General features: G+C 39.5%; 1 protein-coding gene across 7 annotated transcripts in view; it reads right to left on the reverse strand.

Moving 5' to 3' along the window:
• The window catches only part of LOC135197906 (fasciclin-2-like), a 257,105-nt gene that overhangs the window by 148,921 nt on the left and 80,429 nt on the right, over positions 1–27,755 (reverse strand). For 2 of the 7 annotated variants that reach the window (XM_064225132.1, XM_064225133.1), the window contains exon 2: positions 1,571–1,652. The exons of 4 other annotated variants lie outside the window; for them this stretch is intronic. The gene's annotated coding sequence lies outside the window, so the exon portion shown is untranslated. Of the gene's footprint in view, positions 1–1,570; positions 1,653–17,992; positions 18,130–27,755 lie in introns of those variants that run through there. One more of the 7 variants, XM_064225130.1, reaches the window with a different exon arrangement.

Genomic DNA, 27,755 nt, shown 5'->3' on the forward strand with positions numbered 1-27,755 from the left:
TCTTGAAGATCCTCCAGTTTTGACCATACATATTTTGACAAAACAATGAAAAATCACAATAAGTATACTCTCTCTCTCTCTCTCTCTCTCTCTCTCTCTCTCTCTCTCTCTCTCTCTCTCTCTCCCAGAAGTCTACCAACTAGGTATATATACATATTATACCTCGAGGATCAACGGAGAAGCCCTGGATTTTTAGGAAAAGCGCCCATCTGTCCCTCCTCGTGCCGGTGCAGACTCGTACACGGATCTTCCTATTGTGAGCTAGACGCCCTACCACTCAGCCCCAAGGCCAGATAAGAGAGAGAGAGAGAGAGAGAGAGAGAGAGAGAGAGAGAGAGAGAGAGAGAAAACTGTATAGCTTATTTTATGATCGTCGTTATCCTCGCTGTTACAGCTGATAGTTAGCCATAAAGAGCTCGTCCAGAGCTATTAAGTGTACAGAAGAAACGCGAGGCCTCTTCATTCGCCAGGAAATTGCACGGAGAATAATAACACAAAATCTAGGAAAATTACAACGCATGAAAGACGCTTCTTATAAGGTTACGTACAGATCCCAAAGGGGAAAGTTGATCTGGTTCTTAAAGAAATAGTCTCGTGTATTTGCCAATTTGGTCATTCGGTATTTCAACAGAACTTCCTTTAAAAGGAGATCGAAAAAACTTGTTAACTTTACTGGAATTATTTATTACTAAGAATGGTATAAATATCTTGGAAATTGAGCAGTGATACGAAAACCTCATAAGACTGAGATGTTATAATTATATGAATAATAAAAATGTTTTCAGAGTTTATAAAAAAAAGTCTTTCTAAAGTGATATTAAAATATATTACTTTACTGGTCAAATGTTCTTGAATCCTCCATTCAAAAATTCATTGCACGAACTCCCCAGGATGATATAAAGTAAAAATCCGAAAGACACTACAAATAAACATCACATTGCCATTATTTCTATAAGCTTGAATTCTACTGCCTTGTGACACCCAGTTTTATATCACTAATAAGATAAAACGCGGGTCTTTACTGTTCTTGCTTTTTGGAATAACCATTAAACTTTTACCTTCAGATTACGACTGAAAAACCTGACTTATTATTTCTCAATGTCATGAAAATATTGCTTATATATGTAAAAAGGCATGAGAGTAGTAACATGTGGACGAGATTTAATGCTAATGTAAAATGTGAATGAATACACCAATAACAGCTACGAAAGAAACAGAGCAAAGTGAATTTTCTGAAAAAGGATCATGAAGAGCAAGTCCCAATTACTCGTCTCCCGTGAGAGCCAATAAAATAACCGGTTCCTGATAATACATTCCGCTTACATCCAGCGATAAATTTCTAACTTGTATAGGCCTAATTTGCCCGAAGTACACTGGTCCCGTACAAGAACATAAAAAGGGCCAGGGAGCGAGAGAGCTACCCTCAGCATTCCAAAGGGGGAGAAGATGGACCCACGAAATTTGTAACCGACACTCTTATTCACGAGCAGCGATTAATCCTATTAGTTAACCTCCGACTTTGAGAGGTCAGACGAGAGATGCGTAGCCCTAAACAGACACTGCTACTTACGTAGTTGTAGGCCTTACAGGCGAAAGGCGTTGCCTACTAAGTTCCTTCCGGGACCGTGTCTCTCGTTTTTCCTGATGCTAACCTGGAAAGATAATTGTGGCTTTTACTACACAGACGTTCAGTTATGGACATCCAAATTAATATGCAATAATAGAATTAAATATAAAAATAATTATATAAACGTTCATTGACAGACAAGGCAATATATATTAAAATCATCAAGCGATAATTGATAGATAAAAACAACTATATAAACGTTCATTGATAAACAAGGCATTACATATTAAAATTATTAAGCGATAATTGACATAAAAATAATTATATAAACGTTCATTGACAGACAAGGCAACATATATTAAAAGTATTAGGCGATAACTGACATAAAAAACAATTGTATAAACGTTCATCTACAGACAAGGCAATGTATATCAAAAGTGTCAGGCGATACCTGACTTAAATATAAAAATAATTATAAAAATTTTGTATACATGAAAATTAGAAGGCGATATTGACTTACATAAAAATAATCATATGAACGTTCGTTTACAAACAAGGCAATATATATCAAAATTATGAAATAACTGACCTAAACAATCATATAAACGTTAATTTACAGACAAGTCGGTAATCACAGGTTCATTAGCAGAAGACATCCTTACACGGAAGTTACTATTTTGAAAGACTGGGTAAGTTAAGACTAAAGGATGATAAGATAGAGTTGGAGTGGCTGGACAGCAAGACTGAAGGAACGAAGCTGGAATGGAGGTGATGTAAAAGGCTCAAAAGTGTAATGCCTACATTGCGTCCACGTGAGGTGCACTGACGGCACTACTCAACTACAAGGAGAAAGGTCCATTCGGTGTTTGAATTTCTATATAGAAACTGCCTCTTCAGCCAATGTGTTACCTTACATCTCATCAAGATTTTCTCTCTGAAGCAGCAACTGTTCACTCCGCAAACCAGTTAGAATGGGTAAATTATCCTTATCGATCTAAATACTGCGTGGTGACAATTCTTTCAAAAATATTCCACTGAATTTAACAAAATAAAATTTCACAATAGTTTTAGGAAATGGAAAATGATCACTTAAATTAACCAACATAACATCCAGAATATAGATAATGCAATCTTAACAAACCATAAAGACGCATTCTGAGAGCAGCAGCAGCAATAGTATTAATAACACATAGCTATAAAAGAATCATATTGAGATAAAATAACTCAAAAAGTGGCAAACGGTCATTTTCATCAAAATCGAAATTCTCTCTCGCTCCTCGCCGTTTTTTCAAAAAGGAAATTTACACCAATAAAATTTATTGCCCAAGGGTTTCGATCTCCCCATCCGCATTCCCCTTCCCCCCGGGGGAATCTTAAATGTTTCACCAGTGGCCGTAGCATTTCGACACCTTGGATTCCCCAAACGAATGGACCAAATAACTCTTTTACTGGGACCAGTATAAACAAAACTGAGTAAGAACAACATAAAATATATATATATATATAATTTAATATATTAATGTAACCCAGTACGAAGATGTTTATACATTTTACTTCTTTAACTAATAACCTGAATATCTAATGGTATCGATGATCATACTGATTAACAATATATATATATATATATATATATATATATATTATATATATATATATATATATAGATATATATATATATATATATATATATAGATATATATATATATATATATATATATATATATGTATAGTATGTTCGCAAGTGCACATATTCTTTTGTACTGCTAAATAACTCGCCATTGGTAACTTTTAACATTCTTAGCGGATCTCTCTCTCTCTCTCTCTCTATTCACAAGTTCCTTGCTTGCTTAAGAGACTTCAAGGGTCGCTAAAAGGGGGCGTTCCTAAGTTTCTCTTGGGGGAACTTTAATGGATTTATGGGTAAGAGGACATACTACTACTCCTTGTTAACAAGTAAGAGGAGGAGAGCTTAATCGTTACGCCTACGAGAGAGAGAGAGAGAGAGAGAGAGAGAGAGAGAGAGAGAGAGAGAGAGGAGGATATAACTTCATGAGCTTAGTAAATTGCTAGGCTGATTCCTATCATAAAAATCCCAAAGAATGAGAGCAAAATGATTCATTAAATCAAGAAAATTGAAGGTTACGAAGGCTGCACAAAACAAAAACAAAACCAAATAAAAAACAAACAAAGAACATGTTTCTTTCAAGAGATGGAAAATCGACCCCCACCCCCTCTTTCTCTCTCTCTCTCTTCAAGCCTCCTCCACTATTCTTTCTTCTCGAATGACCCTCCGTTTTCCCCCCTTATATTTCCTCTACCTTATTTTTCTCCTCATTTTCGCTGGTTTTCTCTCCTTCCTCCCCCCCCCCCCCCCCCCCCCCGCCCCCGGCCCCAACCACCTCAATCTCCCGCACGCGTCAGACCCTCGGTTACACCTGGTGTTCACATCTGTACACACGGACATACACGTGAGACGAATGTACATTAACCTAATGTGATTCCGTTCGAGGCCAGAAGCGATGTGTATACACATCGCAGGGACGAGAGAGAGAGAGAGAGAGAGAGAGAGAAGGCGAATCTAACTCCTTTTCTTACTCCCCTCCGAGACGAAAAGATTTAATAAAAGATATTCCCTCAAGGCTCAATGACGGACGAAGAAAGCTTACGGGAGCATGTACCAATGTAAATACAAAACTATGCATAAAAAAGGGGAGGGGGGGGGGGTGGTTTCTGTCTGCCTATTCAAGGATGAATACAGCGAGAGCCTGTATGTGTATACAGAGGAAATTCCTTGAGACATTGAGGGATAAAAGAAGAAAATCTTGCAATAGAAATTTTTTATAGTACACACACAAACAACTATATAGGCTGTATAGTATGAACACGAAAACAAACAAGTATACATACAAACACAAACATAAAAATCATGTAAAGAATGATAGAAACAACTAAAGTTGGTTCGAAGACAACGACAATAGTTTCCTTCTCGTTCTACACAAATGCTTCCTATTCACACCTACGGTTGACCACCCTCCCCCCCTCTCTCTCTCTCTCTCTCTCTCTCTCTCTCTCTCTCAGCCTACGCCGATTATTCTTCGGGGGAATCCATACCCTGGGCGATGACGCCCTAAGGCGATATTAATGTAACGCCTTAACGTCACATATACCATTAACAACCATCATCCATCTCACTCACTCACTAAACTGAGCTCTCTCTCTCTCTCTCTCTCATACTGGACTCGCTTTCATATTGGACTGACTCTCTCTCTCTCTCTCCTTCATATTGGATTTTCTCTTTCATATTGAACTTTCTCTCATTCATATTGGACTCTCTCTCTCTCTCTCTCGCTCTCTCTCTCTCTCTCATATGGGACACACTGGTTCTTTTCTCTTCTTTCCAATGTCTTTCCACTGAAATTTTTGTGGAACAACTTTCTTTTGACTCTCTACCAGTATTACTGCCTGGATCTCTCTCTCTCTCTCTCTCTCTCTCACATAAAGGATCTTGATCCTTTTTCTTCTTCTTCTTCTTCTTCTTTCTCTATCCATTGACGCAATCTTCCTCCTCTTTCTCTGCCTCACGGAACGATCTTGGTTCAAACGACCTCAAGTGTGATTCCATTACAAGCGGCGTGATTCTGTTACCCGTGATTACACGAGACCCACTCCGGAGAAGGGGGAACAATAGGGAAAGGGGGAGACCTTACAGACCTTACATCTTGTTCGGGTTGCCCCAGGTCCCTCAGTGTGAGGCACCTCTAATGTCTACCAGAGAGTTGCTAGTACATCTTCCGGTATATTTTGCATCTTCCAATCTTGGATGGTCTGGGATGCAGTTTAGATATTTGTCGAGCTTATTCTTAAACACATCTACGCTCACTCCTGATATATTCCTCAGATGAGCTGGCAACGCATTGAATAGACTGCTATTATCGATGCTGGTGCGTAGTGGATTAATGTCCTGTGTGCTTTCCTTATTTTTCCTGGTATAGTTTTGGGCACTATTAATCTACCTCTGTAGATTAATAGTGCGGCGGAATTGGAAAGGGCGGAGAGAGAGAGAGAGAGAGAGAGAGAGAGAGAGAGAGAGAGAGAGAGAGAGAATATCAGATAAGTTTAATCTTAAAATGAAATTGTGCATAGCAGGTATAAAATAACCAATGGTAGTAGAGAGGAGAGAGAGAGAGAGAGAGAGAGAAGTTTAATCTTAAAATGAAATTGTGTATAGCAAGTATGATATTACAAATGAGAGAGAGAGAGAGAGAGAGAGAGAGAGAGAGATTTTCAAAGCAATTTAATCTTAAACTAAATTGTGCACAGCAAGTATAAAATTACAAACGCTAGTTGGAAATCTATTCCCAGAATTCGTTGGAGACCCAAGATAATGAACAACAGAAAAAAAACCAATAGCGCATACAAATTCACCTTCCTTGCATGAATGCATGCAATCTCAATAACAATTCAGGACGTACAAACGAGCAAATAAATCGTCCAATTGGATAACCTGTGTGCAATTCCCAGGAATCGGAAGGGAGGACATAATGTACAGAATCTTTGTCTCGTATGTTGTAAAAATACATAAAAAAGGGCCCAGAAATGAAGAGAGAGAGAGAGAGAGAGAGAGAGAGAGAGAGAGAGAGAGAGAGAGAGAGAGAGCACAAGGTCGACGTAAACTAGAACTGAGGAAAAAGCAAAACAAAAATATTCTGTGGTCTGTAAATGGCCCTCAGACCACATTATTTCGTCACCAAACCTCGCGAAACTTCGTACTGTTGTGCTCACTTATTTAGTCAGTCACAAAATAACCAAACACACACACACACAGTCTTATAAATAAGAAAAAAAAATTACAAGTTGGGAAGCAAACCTTAACATTACGCTCCGCCCCCACAAGCGCGACCCCCGTGGAATAACGTAAATCACTTGGAAAGGTTTATTCACTGACGGGCGAAGCTGTCAGTGGATTCAAAAGGGACTTGAAAGCCATTAACTAGGTTGTAGTACCTGCGTCAGTCTGTATGGTTTATTGGGGGGTGGGGTGGTTGTGGAGTTGATTAAGCATTGCAAATTACATATTGAGATCCAGTAAGAAATAGATTGATTTATATACATGTAAATGAGGGGGAATTCGTGCTTGTATGCAGTATAAAGAATAATTACAGTCGTTGGTATAAACACACAATAGGTATACGAAGAACATAGGAAAGGGCGAAGTACTATCAAAATAAGAGACCTTCTAACTTCTGGTATATGGAATAATAAACCTTCTGATTTCTGGTATATGGAATAATAATATACCTTTTCATTTCTGGTATATGAAATAATACAAGATATCTTCTGATTTCTGGTATATGGAATAATAAACATTCTCCTTTCTGGTATATGAAATAATACAAGATATCTTCTGATTTCTGGTATATGGAATAATACAAGATATCTTCTGATTTCTGGTATATGGAAAAATAAAAGGTAACTTCTAATTACTGGTATATGGAAAAATAAAAGGTAACTTCAGGTTTCTGGTGTATGGAAAGATATATTTCTGGAATATGGTAAAAAATAAAAGATACCTTTTAATTTCTAGCACATGGAACAATAAAAGAAACCTTCTCATTTCTGGCATATAAAAATCAAAGCACTTTATGTCCAAACTCAAATCGCTCATCAACCAGACACAGCTCCAATTAACCAGATTATACTCTACTTCTCTACTTGAGTGAAATTTAACCAAAATCTCTCTCTCTCTCTCTCTCTCTCTCTCTCTCTCTCCTCGCTCTCTCTCTCTCTCAAATGGAGAGAAATCGTGTAAAGGCGCCAGTTAGCTGTGAAGGAGGCTGGGACGTCGTATTCATCTCAATTCTGGATAGGTTTACGAGGTCGCTCAGCCAAAGATGCAAGAGGCCTACCCAGGCCTACTTTGTGGAGAGGCGGGTTTTGAGAGAGCCGTTATAGTAGTGTTACTCCAAAGTTTATTCGCGACCCCCAACCCTTCTTCCCCTTGATGGGATCAAAAGCAAGGGGCGAAGGGGGGAGGGAGAGGAAAGGGGAGAGGAGGGGGGGCGGCAGGTAGATCTATAGGTGGCTGAGGATCGTTTCTCGACTTCCGCCAGAAGCCACCTCGTAAAATCTGTCTTCCTAAGACTTGAATCTCATGAGGGCTGAAAGTTATGTCCTCACAGGAATTACAGAACGTAAAAAAACTAGTACAAAGTGCGCCAAAGTTTCTTCGGGGCAAACGAGTTTTCTGTACAGCCGTTACAGCGCACAATTATGGCTACCGAAAACAGATATATCCTTCGGTGGTCTCGGTACACTGGCTGTTGAGCCGCGGCCCATGAAACTTTAACTACGGTCTGGTGGTGGTTTGTCCTATATCGTTGACAGAAGCACGATTAGGGCTAACTTTAACCTTAAGACAAAAACTACTGAAGTTAGAGGGCTGCAACTTGGTATGGTTCATGAATGGCGGTTGGACGATCAACAAGCCAATTTGCAGCCCTCTAGCCTTAGTAGGTTTTAAGAAAAAAAGCGTGGACGGGCAAACAAAGACGGCACAATGGTATTCTTCTACAGAAAACTAAAAACACGAGCTGACAAAAATATAGTCTAGGAGTTTTCAGAAGTTGTCCCCCATAAAGTTTTAGACTTCCTCCTCTCTTTTGTTGTTTCAATTTTTTTCTCTTGGGGAAGATGATGGGAAAAAGCCAATACTTAAGGTCAGTGGTTAAATAATAGCAAAGAGATTAAGTAAATATATTAACCAGATAATACTATATTAATCTTCCTGCTTTGGTCCCCAACATCCGGTTTAAAACTTTGAATTAATATACTATTTTGTTCTCTTGCTTACAATCCTTAAAGCTCTTACTCCTTAACCCCCAACCCTTACAAAAAATATATATCAATGAATTTAGGTAATACCCTTAAAATCAACTGAGGTACTTGATCAAAATTTTGAATGTACTTACTATTATATACTTTTTTGGACTACATTACTTCAGGCCCACCCCCATCCCCCCAAAAATATAAATGAATTTAGGTAGTACCCTTAAAATTAACTTAGATATGACGGCAGATTCAGAAAGACTGACGCCTCCGGTATAACCAAATCAAACAATCTTTCACACACACACACACACACACACACACACACACACACACACACATATATATATATATATATATATATATATATATATATATATATCCACCATAAAAAGCTACATATACACACCTACATAACAGAGGCCATTCACCTCAATATACGAACTCGCGAAGAGTACTCCTTTCAAAAGCTATACCTCGCTGCCATCAGGTTCCTTGACAGCTAACGAGGATGGCGCGCAGATAAGCAGGAGTAGAGTGGTCTGTCCTTATTCATGAGTGGCGATGAGTATGGTGAAATATACGGGATAGATAAGGACGAATAAGGATTCGTAATTATTCGTGGCCGAAGTGGCGCGTCGAGTAGAGCAGTAACGAGTTTCGCTACGGAGAGAGAGAGAGAGAGAGAGAGAGAGAGAGAGAGAGAGAGAGAGGAGGAGAAGAGAGAGACAGGAGGAGAGAGTGAGAGAGGAGAGAGAGAGGGAGAGAGAGGTATGAAATAATAATGTGCAAATGTTACATTAACGCATTCAAAAGATTAAATAGGTAACAACTTAAAATTACTATATGTATTAATGCTCCAAACCTAACTCTATGTAGAGGATAAACAAATACAAAAACACGTCCAGCGAGCAACACTACAAACAAACAAAGAGAACGAAAAACATTGAGACCGCAGAAAAAAACATTAGACAAAGAGGGGAAACCAATAGAACAAGGAGGGGAAAAAACCGAGACCTGGCACATGAGAGCGCGCATGCGCCCACATTTTCAAGTGATGGAAAACGAGTGGCCGTCTAACGAGGGGAAATTCAAGAAAGGAAGTCAGGAGAGGAGAGGGGAGGGGAGAAAGGGAGATCCTGTAAATTCAATGAGATGGAATTGTATTTTCTAATTTGAGGGGGATATAATCGCCACGCTGCTTCTGGAGGAGGAGGAGGAGGAGGAGGAGAGGAAGAGGAAGAGGAAGAGGAAGAGGAAGAGAGAGAGAGGAAGAGGAAGAGAGAGAGAGAGAGAGAGAGAGAGAGAGAGAGAGAGAGAGAGAGAGAGAGAGAGAGAGCTCTCCAATGCCCAGTTATGAGGTGGCTCTGGACATAAACACGATAAAGTAAATAGATATTTATAAATGTGTAGGTGAATATACAGCCATACAGATGCCCTCTGGAGAATGTTCATTGAGAAATATGGGACAGCCTCTCCATTAACCTGCAACTTTTCCTTTACCTCAGAATCGCCATTATGTTTCCATTCTTCCCTCTAAAGTCACCGGACCACCTGCTATGGCAAGTGACTTATTCTTCAATCCTTCCATTCCATCTTCGCCGCTCTGTCAATATATTTCTGGTGGTATAAATTCATTTCTCCATGTGGTGCGGATCCCACACCAAGCTGTAGGTCCCGTTACTAAGCAACCAATTACTCCCTAGCAACGTAAAAATATCTAATCCTTCTGGCCAGCCCTAGGAGAGGTGGTAATTAGCTCAGTGGTCTGGTAAAACTAAGATATACTTAACTTAATTCTCCCTCTTCGGTCGAAAATCAAATTAGCCTTCTATTCACTCGCCGGCTGTCCACACTCTATAGTGTCACAACCTGGACAAGCTTTGCACCATCCTTATTAGAACCAGTCATAACAAACATACGTTTACACTACCCTCCCTTGTCCCAACCACCCGCAATATAATAACATAGCCTGAACATCCACACAATCCCGATACAAAAACATACCTTAAATCCCCAACCTCCGAGCAATTTCGAACCATGAACATGCGTGAACCCCCAACCTCCAAAAGCCATTTCAAACCCTAAACCCCAGACCTCCAACGACCCCTTAAAAGGCCCGTAACCTCAACCTCAAACTCTTCAGGTGTCGTACTTTGCGATGATGTCTGTAACTTACGAGGCATTGGCGAAGTGCTCGTAATTCTCCCAAGGTTTAAGGTATGGGGGGTGGGTGTCATTTAGGGGGGCGGTGGGGGGTAGGAAACATCAAAACCTGCTGCTCTGCATATAACTCAATGTTTACTGCAAATGTTAAACGAGAGTCGTGTCTTCATGGTTCATTTTAGCCTTTTTACAAGGGTATTTATATAAACGAGCTGAGTTTTAATTGAAACACTCACTACGAGCTTCCCTAGAAAAAATATCATGCATATTAATTTAAATTCCATTCATAGTGTCACCGCACCTGATAGTTCAGGACAGAAAATAATCCATGATCATCATCTTCACTTCTACCAACAGTATCGTAAGTAATTACGGATGTGAAGTGTTCAATGGACTATTTCAGTTTCTTAAATTCATATCTATGCATAAAAAAAGTCTGACAGCCCATTATATTACAATGTAATGAAAACTTGAGAAAACCGACCTTATGTAAATTAGTTGCTAAGCGGATTAAGTCATTAAAAGTATTATAATACGAAAACAAAACTGATATTTATAAAAAAAAATTCACCACGTAAAAATAAATGAAAATGACTTCGTTCACAACATAAATGAACAAAGAACTTGGAAAATAAACAAAAAACTGAAAATCGAAAGCATTTCTTTCCAGCTTACGCCGTCCCTTCCTAAAAACCTCAACTCGCCAATAAATAAATAAATAAAAAGCAGGACGCTCTGCGTGGCCCCCGTTTTGTCCCTCTATTGGCCCTCCCCCATTGCCACCTTTCTGATGCGGTCTCCGAACACACCCAATCATAATTCAAAGGGGAAAAAATAAATGGTTATTCTTCGGACGCCAAAATAGTTCCTTCATTTCTCACCTCCCCCTGCTTTCATAGACGTTGTCTTTCCTTTAGTCATCGCTTTTTTGTCACATTCATCGATGGAAGACCTCACACTATTGTGACATTTTCCCTTCATACGGTTTAGTTACTACATTATTATTACACGCACACACATTCTCTCTCTCTCTCTCTCTCTCTCTCTCTCTCTCTCTCTCTCAGCAAATCTGAACTTAAATAATTTATTCCCTGATCTCTAACCTACATTAATCACACTTTATTAATAATGTCATCAAAGTCTTTTCTTGCTTTACTTACTTCCTACCTACTCTCTCTCTCTCTCTCTCTCTCTCTCTCTCTCTCTCTCTCTCTCTCTCTCTCTCAGGAGAAGAAGAAGAAGAAGGAGGTAAAACTGCTTCTGCTGAGCAAATGCACATTCCTTTCATACGCCGCCTTCCATATTCAACAACCACTTCTTATTTCATACTCCTCTTCTTCTTTATTGCTCTTATCTCTTAAAATCGTCCGTCACCCTCCTACAAAACCCAAGGAGGACCTCAAGCCCCGTTCTGAAGGAGGAGAGGGAACCCTGGAGTCGTTTGTCTCCCTAACGACTTCCCTGGTCTCTGGCCCTTGTCAACGCACTTTCATCAAGGACGAGTTGAAGAGGGTGGGGGGAGGGGGAGAAGGAGGGGGTTTGCGTCCCTATAGACGAAGAGATGAGTAGGGGAACAATCCTACCCGAATTTATCTAAAAGTGTCCCATTCACAGTGTTCACTAGGTTTCATATTCCTAGTCATGTCCAAGGTCTGCTCTCGGTCCTCTTGGAGTTTTTACAAAAATATTTCTCACCATCTCTCCTATTCCTTCTCCCTGGAAATTCCAGTTTCAATTTATTTATCCTGCGAAGTTTAACATTTTTGGAATCGCATACCTTTCCTGGTTTCTCTTCCTTTGGTCCCGGGAACCTGAGTCCTACCTAGACCTAAAATTTATTTCCTCCCTCACCACGAGTCATTCCCAGTCTTGGGCAAACTACTCTCCTCCTCACCTGGTCTATTATTCTTACCAGGACCACATCCGAAGGGCCTTCAACTCCTACTAGTCTAACGCAGGTCCCCCTATTCCTAGTCCTCATCCTCCCCAGGTCATCAATTCCCAGCCTCTCCAGGCCTCATATTCCTGGCCCGATTTCTATTCCTCCTGCACCCATTCACATAAAGCTTCACGCTCGAAGTAAATGGCACCGTGGAAAGAGAAAGGTCAGCGGGAATAAAAAGGCCCTTCGCAATAAATGCTTCGGGGGCAAAGGAATATTACCCAATTGATCCAGTAGAACAACAACACGCTTATTATTTATCGGTGCAGTTATACGAGAACACAATACACACGATGGGGGAGGTCGGATCACTATCTATCGGCTGTAAATTACCATTGGGTGATTCTGTATGCTTAGGTCAGCAAAGATGATCATATATATACATACACATATCCGCCCCCCACCCCCAACACATATATGCAGGGAAAATATACAAACCAACCACTCAAACCAAGACTTAAAACAAACTGGGGAAAAAACACAACAAAGTATTGGAATGTGAATAAAAAAAATGAATAAAAACGAATTACAGTATAAAAAAAAGTATATAGCAAGCCCCGTTACATATATAAAAAAAATCTGAGAATTGTGTGCGCAAGAAGAAGAAGGAGGGGAACGCAACTTGAACAAGGCACACTCCATAAATCAAACAAGTTTTAACACCATACATCCGACTGGTTCACCATCTCCCCCGCCTCACCATCCCTTCTCCAATTCACCCTCATAAGGGCCTCTTCACCCATCTCCCAGCGACCAACTCCATACCACACCCCAGAGTCCTGCCACTGAAAAAATAAATATAAGATCCCTACGGAGCAATTTCCCCTTGCATCTTTTCTTAAGCAAACCCCCTTTTCCTCCGGGCCTAGGCAGGATATGAGAGAATACGCGATAACGAACGCTCCGTACCTCTCCTCCTTTGGCGTTGACAGGCTGAAGTTTAAGGTCAAGTTGAAGGTCTGAGGGTCAAGACGGCATGGCCGCTAAGGTCAGTCAGACCTCTTGAGACTAATGACTCAATCCGAGCTTCAACTTGGGTAGGATAGAATATAACTGAAGACAGTGATAAGACATTGTAGGGAAACCGTGAAAAATTTAAAACGTCGGGCAGAACAAGTTTCTAATATAAACAAAAACTGCGCGCAAGTTTCTTTGGCAAAATCCAGTTTTCTGTACAGTGTATAGTAATGTTGCATGAACTCTCAGCCGCGGCCGGTGGTGGTCTGTGTTGCTGGCAACTATGGCGGCGGTAGACACGATCATGACTAACTTTAACCTTAGACAAAATAAGAAAAACTACTGAGGCTAGAGGGCTGCAATTTGGTATGTTTGATGGTTGAAGGGTGGATGATCAACATACCAATTTGCAGCCCTCTAGCCACATTAGATTTCAAGATCTGAGAGCAGACAGAAAATGCGTACGGACAGACAAATAGCCATCTCAGTAGTTTTCTTGTACAGAAAACTAAAAACTGAATTCTATAAGAACTTAAAGGGGAACGATGGAAAATTTAAAACGCTGGACAGGACAAGTTTCTAATATAAAAGAAACTAAAGCTTTCAAGGAATAGTACGTATGATAAAAAAAAAAAATCACGTCTTCTCTTCAATGTGTACTTTCCACATTGAAGAAGAAATTTGATGTATAGGAACTCTGAGATGAAATTGTACGTCTAGAACTTGTATCTTTTATACATTGGCAAAGTTCTCGAAGCTCCTCCATGCTATGGCCATGCACTGGAATAGCAAGATAAAGAAAAGAACTCGACATTTTTACATACTCTCTTCAAAACTAGCAATATCAGTGTCATTTCAATATTCGTGCATATCTACCATCAATTACCATTTTAAATTTCATTGCACAAACGCTTGTGACTCATTACGAAGAATACAAATAAAAAAATAAGGCCTTTTGCAAGGTTAAAAAAAAAAACTTGAATTCCACTACCCTCTTGATTTAAGTTGAATAGTATTCCCCATACAGATTGTGTAATATGAGAGAGAGAGAGAGAGAGAGAGAGAGAGAGAGAGAGAGAGAGAGAGAGAGAGAGAATTTCAAACAACAATCTTTCCTGTCATCTGAGAAACGCTTAGGTATATATATTAACAGAAAATCTGTAACCAATCAACCAATAACATTAACAACCTTCTACTGGAAAGAATGAATGAATAAATGAATTGTTTATCAAACACTTGCAATCCTGAATAAATGATAAAATTACGTGTTTATTTACCACTTGCAATCCCTGCCATGTCCTATGCAGAGTACAAGCATCACAAAAAACATACAAAAAATCGAGCCTTCCTTAACTGAGAAAAGAGAACCGCCCCTCTCTCACTTACCAGTCATTGTCGCAATCCTATTATTCATCTCGGCTGTCACTCAGTCCCTCCTCCTTCCCTGAAGGAGGTCTAGGACCTGTTGTAGGATCCATTACATAGTGTGATTGTTCCCACCGAGTCAAGAAGACCATTACATACATAAAGGTTAATAACGACTTAAACCGCTGCCTTATCATATCATTTTCTCCTGGCAAATTTTGCTCGTCAAAGAATAGAAATTTAGTTTATACCACGTGGATTATTATTGGTTGAGAACGTATTAGTGAGCGTTAAGTATGAATTGTGAACGCTGATATATTGTTGCTACCAGTATGAATATACAGATAAATTCTTATTTTTGCATATATGAGTACTTGTAATTTCGAATACATTCACTTCCCTCTCTCTCTCTCTCTCTCTCTCTCTCTCTCTCTCTCTCTCTCTCTCTCTCTCTCTTAATACATACACACAGACACACACATATATAAATTCTACTAGTTAATTAAATCACAAAAGTAAACACGTGAATTTGTGCCCCGAAGATTATTAAAAATATACGAAAGTACTTGGCACTCTGTCGTTTCATTTGAACTTTCCCAGTGGCTTCAGCTATATAATATATATGTAGTATATAATACATACATATAGTACAGATAGAGGGTAAAGTCAAATTTTCCTAGACCACATTTACGACAAAACGTTACATCCAATCTAGACATCAACCAAAAAATTCAAATACCAAACACTGACGTCCTCCAAGGTACTGGACGAATATACACCAAAACAAATACTATAATGAATACCAAACACACGTTCGAATAACATTCCTGACTGAGGCACTTACCCAAAATTTACTCATAAGTTCCCCTGATATCACAGCAGCCATGAATATATTTACCAGTGTAAATCAAATACTAATAAAATACGATACAAGTTTCAGTAGGGCTCATAAAAATATAAAATGATTAACACAGTCATTTGACATCTGCATAAGGTTTAATTATTCGACAAATTGGTTTTAAATCATAAATGTTCAGCCTCTGAACAATTTGGATTTCTGCTTAACCCTTAAAAAAACAACCAAAATTATCCAATAAAATTAAAAATAATTCAACCAACAGATGGTTGTAACTGTTCAGTGAGCTACGGAAAACAAACATCGCCAGACCGACCAAAAGGGGAGAGAGAGAGAGAGAGAGAGAGAGAGAGAGAGAGAGAGAGAGAGAGAGAGCACACCTAATCGTGAGCTAAGCGGACAATATTTCCTTTAAAGATACGAGGAAATTGTTTTTTTTATTTTAGCGAAAAATACCCCTACAGCTTTACTCCAAAACAGCCAACATTTCTTTCCCCGAAAACACAGCGTTCCTCTTCCAGAAAAATTACAAAGGAACGTCGTCGCTTTCCCCCCAGATTCTGAAACATACATTTCCCGTGAAAATAATGAACGGAGCAGTGCCCATAAATTCAGGAACCAATGAGAGGGGTTTTTTCCCCCCCTCAATTTCCAATAGAGGGATGCAACAGATCTCTCTTGCGGGAGGAGCCTAAATATCTCAACAATCATTTCTCTGTTGCTTCGAAATTTCAACCATTTAAACAAAAAGCCTATGATGACGTAACTTACAAATGATATAAGGCTTCACTAGGAATTGTGCTTTAAATAATTTAAATAGATAAAAATCCGATATCCATTAGCACAGAGAGAGAGAGAGAGAGAGAGAGAGAGAGAGAGAGAGAGAGAGAGAGAGAGAGAGAGAGAGAGAGAGGGTTAATATCAAAACTAGACCTATTTCCCGGAATATCTATTTCAGTATAGCAATCAATGTTCAAAAATAGGATGGAGAGAACTGACGAATAAAGTAAATAATTCCACAGAAAAATGGAAATCAGATCGTACTGAAATCAAAACAACCCCCCCCCCCTCCCCCCCCCCAAAAAAAAAAGACGCTAAAAGTAAAAAATATGTAGTTACTTATCAAATTGTCGCGGAGATGGAGATGAACAACGACCAAGGATAAAGCAGACATCCAAACCTTCAGCTTAATATATATATAATTAATATTATATATATATATATATTATATATATAGATATAGATATATACTATATATATATATAATATCATATAATTACTTATGTAATAATAATAATAATAATAATAAACAAAGCTATAAGTATGAACATATATTTAATCACGTCTGAACAGCTTCTCTGTCCCTGCCTCCTCTCCTTATGCTTTTGGACTTGTTCAATTACTACATTTATCGGCCACGCCCGTCCTCTGTTCTGCCCGCAGCTGGATCAAGATCAAACTTCGCCCGGACACATGAAACTTGTGTGAGGCTCATCGAGCCGCGAGGAAGGGTGGAGAGTATTTGATGGCACACACACACACACACACACACACACACAGACGCATTTTAGATGGACTTCCAAAACAAGAACACTGAAAACAAAAGAGAGAGAGAGAGAGAGAGAGGTGGGGACGCATTTTAGTTGGGCTTTAAAAAAAGAACATTGAAAACAAGAAAGAGGAGAGAGAGAGAGAGAGAGAGAGAGAGAGAGAGAGAGAGAGAGAGAGAGAGAGAGAGACTTAAAGCTACAATCGGCTTCTTAAAAAGTGGACAAATATAAACTTTCATAAATTTGCTATTTAAATCGCATTCACACAAAATTATTCCATTACTTTAAAACGCTCATTAAAATCAATAAAAATGCGATGTAAAGACAAAACTTGTAAATCGACAAAGAGAAACCTTCCAAGTCGCAAAAGCAACGTGAAAAATAATCCACAAAAAAATATGGAGTGGACGCGCTTGATCTTGTCTATAACAAGTAAAAAATGGTCCAAAGTTTCTTTTTTTTTTCTGTACAGCGTATAATGCTGTAAGACCCGCAGCCCATAAAACTTTTATCCATGGCTAAATTTAACCTTTAATAAAATAAAAACTACGGAAGGTAGAGGGCTGCAATTTGGTTTGTTTGATGATAGGAGGGTGGATGATCAACATACCAATTTGCAGCCCTCTCGCCTCAGTAGTTTTTAAGATCTGAGGACGGACAGAAAAAGTGCGGACGGACAGACAAATAGCCTTCTCAATAGTCTTCTTCGGCCGGAAACTAAAAAAATAATTTGCTGAATAAAGAAAATAATATTTCTCACTCACTCCTAAACGTCCTTTGATGTCATGCCCGATTCCACAGCAGGGCCGCAATCGGGAGAGGCAGAGATGTTTAGGGAAAGAGAGATAGAGAGTGAGAGAGGACCTTCGGCGTTCCCTCGGCACTCCAGAAGAACACAAACACTCACACAAACAGTCACCAACTAACTGGTTAGTCCCGTAGCACCAACTGAGACACCAACGCCTTTCCTCTTTCCTCGGAGGAGTCAAGTCCATGGCGGCGCCTCTGGGAAATGAGCAAATCCTCTCTTTTTAAAGGCCCATGACTCACCCTCTCGCTCTTTCCTCAGTCACTCAAGGCGCCCGTGGGGTTGGGGGGGGGGGGGGGGGGGGGGGGGGGGGGGGGGCCAAAAGAGGGGGTTGGGGGGGGGGGGGGGGGCGGGGGGGGGGGGGGGAGGGTGGGGGCATCCGGCGACGTCGACGACGCAGGCCCTTCGTCATGTGACGCATTTCTCCACAACGAAGGGATGCGTCTTTACAAAAACACACACAGACAAACTGCGCCGTGCGATTGAACTTCAAAAGTTCTCCTCGTATTTTCATTATTTACTGACATTTGGATCTGTTTATTAATCTGCTTATGTATCTTTACTTTCTTGTTTTATAATAATTTCCTCATATTTTTATCTATTTATCAATCCGATTTTTTTCCCCTTTCCTAATAAGTTTTATCAATCTTCTTTCTCCTTTTCCCATTACCTCCTTTTACTTGTCTCTAATGAACACCATATTCATTGGGAGCTAAAATTTAAAGTCAATGGCCCAGATGGATTATTCCATAAGAATAGGGCCCGTCTTTTGTATTATAATAATAATAATAATAATGACTTGAAAAAAATCTCTGCCTAAGTATACAAATACCATCGTATTTTGAATATTAATAATGAGTTTAAAAAAAACCCTCTTAGTATACCTCTTAGTATACAAACACCAACGTATTTTGAATATTAATAATGAGTTGTAAAAAAACACTCTCAGTATACAAACACCATCGTATTTTGAATAATTAAAATAATGACTTGAAAAACCACAAAACAGAAAAACCTCTCACTCGGTATACAAACACCATCGACTCTTTCCATTGACCGTCCACCTGCACGCTTCCCGAACCTCTTTTTCCGATTTAATTTACTGAAGAGGACTTTCTTGGCCATCTCCAGAAGGGGACGGGAAGAAGGAAAAAGAAGAAGCAAAGGTTCTCCGCACACACAAAAGCGGACGGCGGCGGAGCGGCTGGCGTAATCTAATTCTGAAGGGCAACGCCCTGCTACGCCTGCTGGAAACATCCCATCTCTCGGCCAGGCCATCTATACTCAGCAATACTATGCTAGGCCCCTAAAAATCAACGTGTTTAAATGTTTACAGTTTTAAAAGGGGAAGTAAATTACACTGTTAAAAGAAAAAACTACACAATCAAGAGACATTACGCATTTCCAATGGGAAGCATTCAACGCCCTAACTATCCTTTTAAAATTGATTGTGTGTGTGTGTGTGTGTGTGGTGTTGTGTGTTGTGTTGTGTTGTGTGTGTGTGTGTGTGTGTGTGTTGTGGAAGGTTTCAGCAAAATGTGGCCGTGACCACTATCTTAGATTTCTCTGTAAACACACAATGAAGAGGGAAACTCCTCTCTCTCTCTCTCTCTCTCTCTCTCTCTCTCTCTCTCTCTCTCTCTCTCTCTCTCTCATTGTATAGATATAGATAGACAGATATTTACATGGAAACTGCATGAACCGAACTCACGAATTTTCCTTCCATGTAAATATCTATCACCAAAATCTATAACTATAACTTTCTAGGACATCTTAAGGTAGTCGTTATTACAAACAAGCAGACAGGAGGTGACTGACTTAACAACGTCTGCCCAACACTTCAGCGAGCCTTCTCATGCCTCATCCTCTGTGCGTTTATTTATTCTACCATCCAAACAGCTATCCATTTTCAATCCTAGCTTTTCCATTCCTCCATCCTACATAGAGTCAACCCTGCAGTCATCCTGGTTTCAGTATTGCAACCTTGTCAAATTGACTATCAACACCCCCTCACCCTCTAATGTGATACTATTCCCACTCTAAACTTCCACACGGGCATATGGTAGCCAAGTTTATTCTTTGCAAAGAAATCTCCTTCCACTTTACCATGCAATGAACTCTGATTAAAATCAAATTTGCAAAGAAATCTTCTATTTTAAATACAATGAACTCAGCGACGGAATCGTCTTCAATTTTTCAATGTAATTAACTCTGATAATAATCAACTTTGCCACGAAATCTTCTTCCATTTTACCAAACAATCAACTCTAACAATCATCATTCACCTACTCCCCATTCTCCAAAACAGATATAAAATGAATTAACAAAATACATTAAAATATACGATACCCACGTCTAGGCTTCCTTCTTCTAAAACAATCAGTCGCTGTTATCTGCTTAGTCAGAATTAGGACTTGGAAATCCTCTTAACGAACGGCAATTCTGATCATATTTTACCTCATTGACTCTTGACATTTCCTTATGCATTTCTCTCAGACGTAAACCTCAGAAAAGCTTATGTACTAACTTTTATCTTTGCTCTAAAACCTTTAGCACCTCAAGGCGTAAAGAGGGAAAGTCCGATTTACAACAGACTCGCAGCCTCTTGTGTATGCGTGCGCGCGTGCGTGTGTGTAAGTGTGTGTACAAAGGGAGAGAAAATAGAGGACATTAAATGAGACACAGAACATGTTCCAGTGAATCTTTTGAAGGCTGCCTCGTCCAACCCGGCCACTTGAAGTTATCAATATGCGATAAAATCTCAATTTCCTTCCACATAAGTTTGGGAAATTTGCCAAAAACTGAAGACGAACTAAAATACGAGCAGCAAAGTGTAGGATGGAAAGACGGACCATCCAGTTGAAAACCAAGAATAGCGGCCACATCAAAGGAAAGCCCCAATTCTTGGATGACTCAAAAGACTAATCAATCAAATAAAGTGAAAACAGACAAACAAATAGAATCATCACATATACGACACATGTACAACAATAAACAGGATAATGACACCACACTTCAAGCCTTACACTCCAGGATGAGGATGCACATCCTGCTATGACTTTCTGTCGTGAGGGTGACACACACACACACACACACACATTCATGTCACGATTACTAATACTACCAGGGTTACATGAAGCTCTATTGCTGTGTATAACAATAAATGCCCTGAGGAAAGCTGCACATAATCCTTTTGATTTGTGTTCAAGGTTTCAATGATGAAAAAAGGGCTAATTCTCTCTCTCTCTCTCTCTCACACACACACACACACACACACACAACCTAAGAGAAAGAAGCCCTCGCGCTCTACCAAACAATGGTTACCGGATTAAAAGAATGGGAAAAATGGATGCCCAGCAAATAAAATAATTGCTAAATTTAGAGAAGGGTCCTGAATCATCGTGGGAATTTCCTGTCAAAAACAGGCAGAGAAACCATGTGCATCGTCTTAGTGCAGAACGTTTCTCATTCTTCTCCTTTAAAAAAAAAAAAAATTAACACGAAACTCAAACGGCAGAACGTTTCGCTGTCTTAAAAAAAAAAAAAAAAAAAAAATTAAGTAAGTTCAATACAGTATCGTTCTCATTCTGGGAAAATCTTGACGCGCCTTTTCGTCTTTTTTTGCTGTGAAAATAATCCTCAAAGAATTTTATAATTATCGAAGAAGATGTAATATTCCAAAAACGATCATGAACATTCTGAACTGTGAACTTGATGGCATAAGCAGAGAGTGCAATACAGTTAGTAATTATCAAGTACTAAAAGACCATATTAGATATAGATCAATACTTGCATATATGAGAAATAAAAGGTTGGTTAGTGAAACTTGTAAAGCTAAAAAATCTTAAGCCCAGATGAATAAACGGAGGTGACTTTACAAAGGTTCAATTCTGAAACCAACAATGCACAAATTTCAATTCACTTCGTTGTTTTCCCAAATATACAAAACACTTCAATTTCCTCCCTTCACGGAACATCAAGCAGCTCTGTTCTTTAGATTACTCTGACAAAGGAAATAATGTTTTACCAAGAACACGATGCCGCTACTACCGTCACCAAAATCATTATAATTGTAGCAGAAAAAAATGACGGGGTGGGGAGTAAAGAGAGTAAGAAAAATAAAAAAAAATTTACTAGACAGTCATCGCTTTATCGCAGGCGTACACTCGACAGCCTATATCGCAATCACGTACATTCTCATAACAAAATTGAGTGCTCAGAAGTCTTAGATTACCTCCGACCTGAATTAGACTTAAGCCCGGTCCATTTACAGCCTTATCAGCTGTCTTGGAAGAAGCTATTCCGACCCAAGGCTTTTTTTTATGTGGGTTCCTTCACTCGAGACCTATTTCCCCGGCAAAAACTCACTCGTAAAAGGAAGATATCTGGCAGCAAAGTTATCTGGATCAGAGAGAGAGAGAGAGAGAGAGAGAGAGAGAGAGAGAGAGAGAGAGAGAGAGGCTGACTCATCGACTCCAGTGGACCTCATAAAACAGCAGAAACTGCCAAAGTTTGGCTAATGCGTGAATCCTGCTCTCTGCTTCGGCAATCGACAAGCGGCGATAAGAGAATACGTACATGGCAAGGAAATATATTATTTTTTTTTTTGCACCCTTTCATTCTCTCTCTCTCTCTGAGAGAGAGAGAGAGAGAGAGAGAGAGAGAAGAGAGAGAGAGAGAGAGATGGACATTATGCACGTACGTAAGCATTAATATTCGTTGCATACACATGTACACATGCATCATGTACACAAACTTCGTATCAATTACAAACATCTAAAAACTTGTCGAGCCTCAAGCCTTATATTTTATATTCTAAAATTATTTAGCCACAGACAAAGAATAACCTTACAATCAATAGCTGGAAATGAGAATTAAAATGAGAAAAAGACGCAGTTTGGAAATGAGATGAGAATAAATTCAAACGTATTTCTTCACACATAAAGAATAACCTAACACTCAAAAGTAGAATACAAGTAAAATGAACAAGAGACATACGGGGAATGAGGGTAAAATATAACACAAGTAAACAGCGGCCAAGGTGAGAAAATAGATGGAAATGACACGCATTGATGAGATAAAAACGTCACAGAAATGACAATAATATTAACTATAAATGTATGGAAGTTTGCTGCAAAGTGAGTTCATCCAACATTCCAACATTAGACAGTGAAGTCAAATGTGGCCGTGATTTTTTTTACTCTGCTGTAACGAGAGAGAGAGAGAGAGAGAGAGAGAGAGAGAGAGAGAGAGAGAGAGAGAGCGAACTGAAATATGAGAAATTTTCCAGAAAAACAAACACAGGAATTTATACGAAAGGGGATGAATAACAAACGTTAGAAATATGAGGGAATAATAAAAACACTAGAATGCGGAAAGAAGTCAGACACCGGATACACTTAGATGGGAGGAATGCAAAGTGAGATAAGATGGAAAAAGGATAAATACTAGAAATGAAAAAGGGTAAAATTCTCTTGATATTGACTCAAAAGGCGACATTTTCTGGGGACGTTTGTAACGCGAGATTGGGGAGGAGACTATAGATGAGACAACATCATTTATTTGATGAATGACTTTTCCCATTTCACCCCACCTAAATTGAGCTATTATTCTCTCTCTCTCTCTCTCTCTCTCTCTCTCTCTCCTCTCTCTCTCTCTCACGAAATCATGATCCAGTTCACATTAATCCTCCCTCGTTTTATCTTTCCAAGTGATCTCATATTCAAAACAAAATGTTCTTCTTCAAGGTAGTTCGTGATCGAAATTCGAATCAATTTTATTTCTTAATCTCTAGCATGGACTTCGTGTTATTCTCTCTAGCTTTCCTTTTGCATGAATATCCCCAAAATATTCATATTTCGGTCATCTATGAACCTATCTAATCAATGATCATGGATAGAGTTCACAACATTTCTTGGTGTTTTTACGAAGGAAAAAAGCTGCAGTTTTAGTTTTCTGTAAAAGATAACTATTGAGATGGCTTTGTCTGTTCGTCCGCACTTTATCTATCCGTCCTCAAATCTCAACAACTACAGAAGCTAGAAGGCTGCAAATTGCTATGTTGATCATCCACCCTCCAACCATCAAACATAAATTGCAGCCCTCTAGCCTCAGTAGTTTTTATCTTATGTCATGGTTAAGCTTAGCCATGATCGTGCGTCTGGTAAAGCGATAGAACACGGGACGGTTTCATGGGCCGCTGCTCATAAAACATTGTACGCTGTGCAGAAAACTTGATTGCACATATACTTTTCTTAAGGTAACTGTGTAACATCCGTGAATATGTATCAATGGTTCATAGAACACGAAATTGATGACACGTTCATAAACTGGCATCAAACATTCTCTCAACACTGTCGACTACAACAGCTAAAGGCAAAGGCATAGGCAAATTTTATTCCATCGACCCCTTCCGGGGTATAAGAATTACAAAATTACACAAATCTATATATTTTACACAAAAACTACAAAAAGAAGAGACCAATAAATTACAACTATATTTATGTACACATATATTTGGCAAGTACATATTTAAAGCATAAAAGGTATTCTGACAAAGGAAAGTACATACATCGAAAATAATACCAGTATAATGAAAAACGTAGAAAGTATTAAATCTAAAATAAAGACATTATAAGGTTAACAAACTTTGCAAGTCTTTTCAATTCTCTAGCACTACTAAAAAGGAATTAACAAACAACATGACCAAGAGAACACAATGAAAATCCGAATTCAAACGAACTGTTTATCTCCTGTAGCAGACAGCTAGCTATTAACGGCAAAATTCCGAGGCCTCATAATGTATATACCAGAAACAACGGTTATACAAACGTTTCAAACCGACTTTTGAACTTCGCCATTGGAGCCAAGGTTCGGATCCCAGGATCCTGCTCCAGATTCTCGATTAAGCAATATCTCCGAACCAGAAAAATAAAATTCGATATCTTATGGAAAGAGGACCGGGATGGGAAATTAAACTCCCTTCACCGGAACATTTATGAAAGTACACAGAAAGAGAGAGAGAGAGAGAGAGAAAAAAAAAGTCAGGACTTTTATTCGATAGGTCTAAGTCGGGAAGTTCGTGGGGCTGCCCAACACCCACTTAACTCACTCTATTTCTGAGCCTTCCAGACTCTTAGCATCAATGCTCTTGTTATTTATAATGCCCCTAACATCCCCTCCCCTTTTCTTCTTCTTCCTAATTATTATTATAGCTGTTGATTGTTTGTTTGTATGGCGTTTTTACGTTGCATGGAACCAATGGTTATTCAGCAACGGGACCAACGGCTTTACGTGACTTCCGAACTACGTCGAGAGCGAACTTATATCCCCAGAAATACACATCTCTGACCCCTCAGTGGAATCCCCGAGATTCGAACTCACGGCCACTGACGTGGCAGGTCAAGACCATGCCGATCACGCCACTGAGGCTCCCCATAGCTGTTGATTCCATAAATTTATGACCGAATTTCTCCCTCGTCTGTCGATGACTCATCTGGAGGCGATGAGCATCGTTGCCCAGACAAAAATCAGGTCGTTAAACGGTCCGGTGATTGTCTTCGGACGATTTCGCAATCAAAAACACTCCTCTTGGAGAGGGAAAAAAAAAAAAGAAGGTAAAAGTGTATTTACTTTGGCTTCATAAATCACCTTTAAAAGGCGTAATCTTTCGTTATTAATGGGCGAAATGAGGGGCAACATTAATGGGGTCGCCCCTTTTTCCTGTTGCTCCCATTATCAGACGATGGGGGTAATTAACAACTTTAGAAAGAAGTCTCGGGGCGTAGAGTTCACTCTACAAATCAAATTTAAAATTCGAAGGGATTATTAAAGAAAAAAATGTGTTGCAAACTTCCAAAAACTTCCAAGATTAATGATAAGAACAGATCTAATCTTTGCGAACTTCCGACCTGGGAAGTTTCACTGACGATTTCATGATTCCCCTGCCTTCGTCAGTACCTTCCTCCTTACCAGAGAGAGAGAGAGAGAGAGAGAGAGAGAGAGAGAGAGAGAGAGAGAGAGAGAAATTAAATCCGTGGCATTTTATAAAACTTCACGAAGACCAGCACCAAGCCGCGGCATTTTATAAAACTTCACGAAGACCAGCACCATCACCACACACACACACACACACACACACACACACAGAGAGAGAGAGAGAGAGAGAGAGAGAGAGAGAGAGAGAGAGAGGCGCCCATGAAAAAACCACAAACCATAACAAACAACAGAAACCACTGGCACCTTTCACAAACAAAAACAGCCCCGAACACCTTCGGCCTTCTCCACCTCCAGGCTTTAATAATCCACATCTCCCAACGGAAAACAACTAACCACAGTCCGAGAAGGTGGTGGGTGGGTGGGTAGGTCGGTACAGGTGGGCCAAGACTTGGGTGGCTGGCGGTGCTTTAGTGGAAGGGGGATGGATAGAATGCTTGGAGGAATACTATTCCTCCAAGATAGAGTGGGATAGAAGAGATATGTAGAGGTAAATGGAATGGGGTGGATTGGGGAAGTGATAGAGTGAGGGATTGTGCAGTGGGGAAAGGGGTAAGGTAGGAGGTGGCAAAGTTATGGGAAGGGGGATTGTGTAGCGGCGAAATGTGTACGTACAGGGAGGGGATTGTGTACTGGCGATAGGGAAGCCAGTGGTGGGTTGCCTATTATAGCTGTGGGGAGGTTTATCTGAGGGTCTCTCTTTACCCTATCACTTCTCATCATTCCACAAACATTAACACGTCAAGAGCAATAGCCCAAAGGATCACTTGTAGCGTCATAAGGGATCCTTTCATCCTGCGGAAAAGCCTGAGCGGGTTTTATGGCGCCTATTAGGAACTTATCATTGGATACGTTCAGTCAGTACTTGACCCGTTTAAACGTTCTCCCCTTCACACCCAGATTGCTGCTTTGTCTAAGAGCGTTCCTGCTCCCCCCCCCCCCCTCCCCCCCCCCAAAAACACACCCGAAAAGAGAATACTCTCTCTCTCTCTCTCATATCTCTCTCTCTCTCTCTCCAATATAGACACAGGAGGTTCTGAGGTTATCATTTGTGCCAATCTATTCAAGAGTTTAAATGCTTTACTCATAAATTTAAGACCCGATTTAGAAAATAATGTCAATAAGTTTCCAGTATGTGTATAAAGCTAATGCGCGGCACATTCTAACCCTCTTTTTCCCACAGAATGCAAAGTTCCGAATCCTTACTCAAGTAAATTATGCGCTATAAATTAATATGACCTCCTTGCCATACGTACGTTTGATCTTTCAGTTTATATGCAAATGTCTGCCTTTTCTCTCAGAGAAAATGATGACAATAGTATGTAAAAACGATAGAAAACTTCTTATACGGTCGAGAATTCAGTTTTCCCCAACACCTGACTTGGATTTAATTCTAATATAATCGTAACTACAATGACAACGTAAGAATTCCGTACACTTTCCACAAAATTCTTTGTTAAGGAATGAAGTGTATCCTACAACGGACAGGAAGTAAAACACATGGCAGTTTCTCATACACAATCAACGACTTAAGAAGCTTAAGAAGAGTTCCATACAAAGTCAACAACTTAAAAAAAACGAAAGTGCATAAATGGAAAATTCAAGAAAGAGAGCAAATAAAGAAAAGAGACGCTTAACAAAAACGAAACATAAAAAAATAGGAACGTAAACATTAAAAAGGAAACGAAGCGGAAAAAACTTCAGAAATGATACACGAACGAAAC

The sequence above is a fragment of the Macrobrachium nipponense genome, chromosome 21 (assembly GCF_015104395.2).
Source record: "Macrobrachium nipponense isolate FS-2020 chromosome 21, ASM1510439v2, whole genome shotgun sequence".
Lineage (NCBI taxonomy): Eukaryota > Metazoa > Arthropoda > Malacostraca > Decapoda > Palaemonidae > Macrobrachium > Macrobrachium nipponense.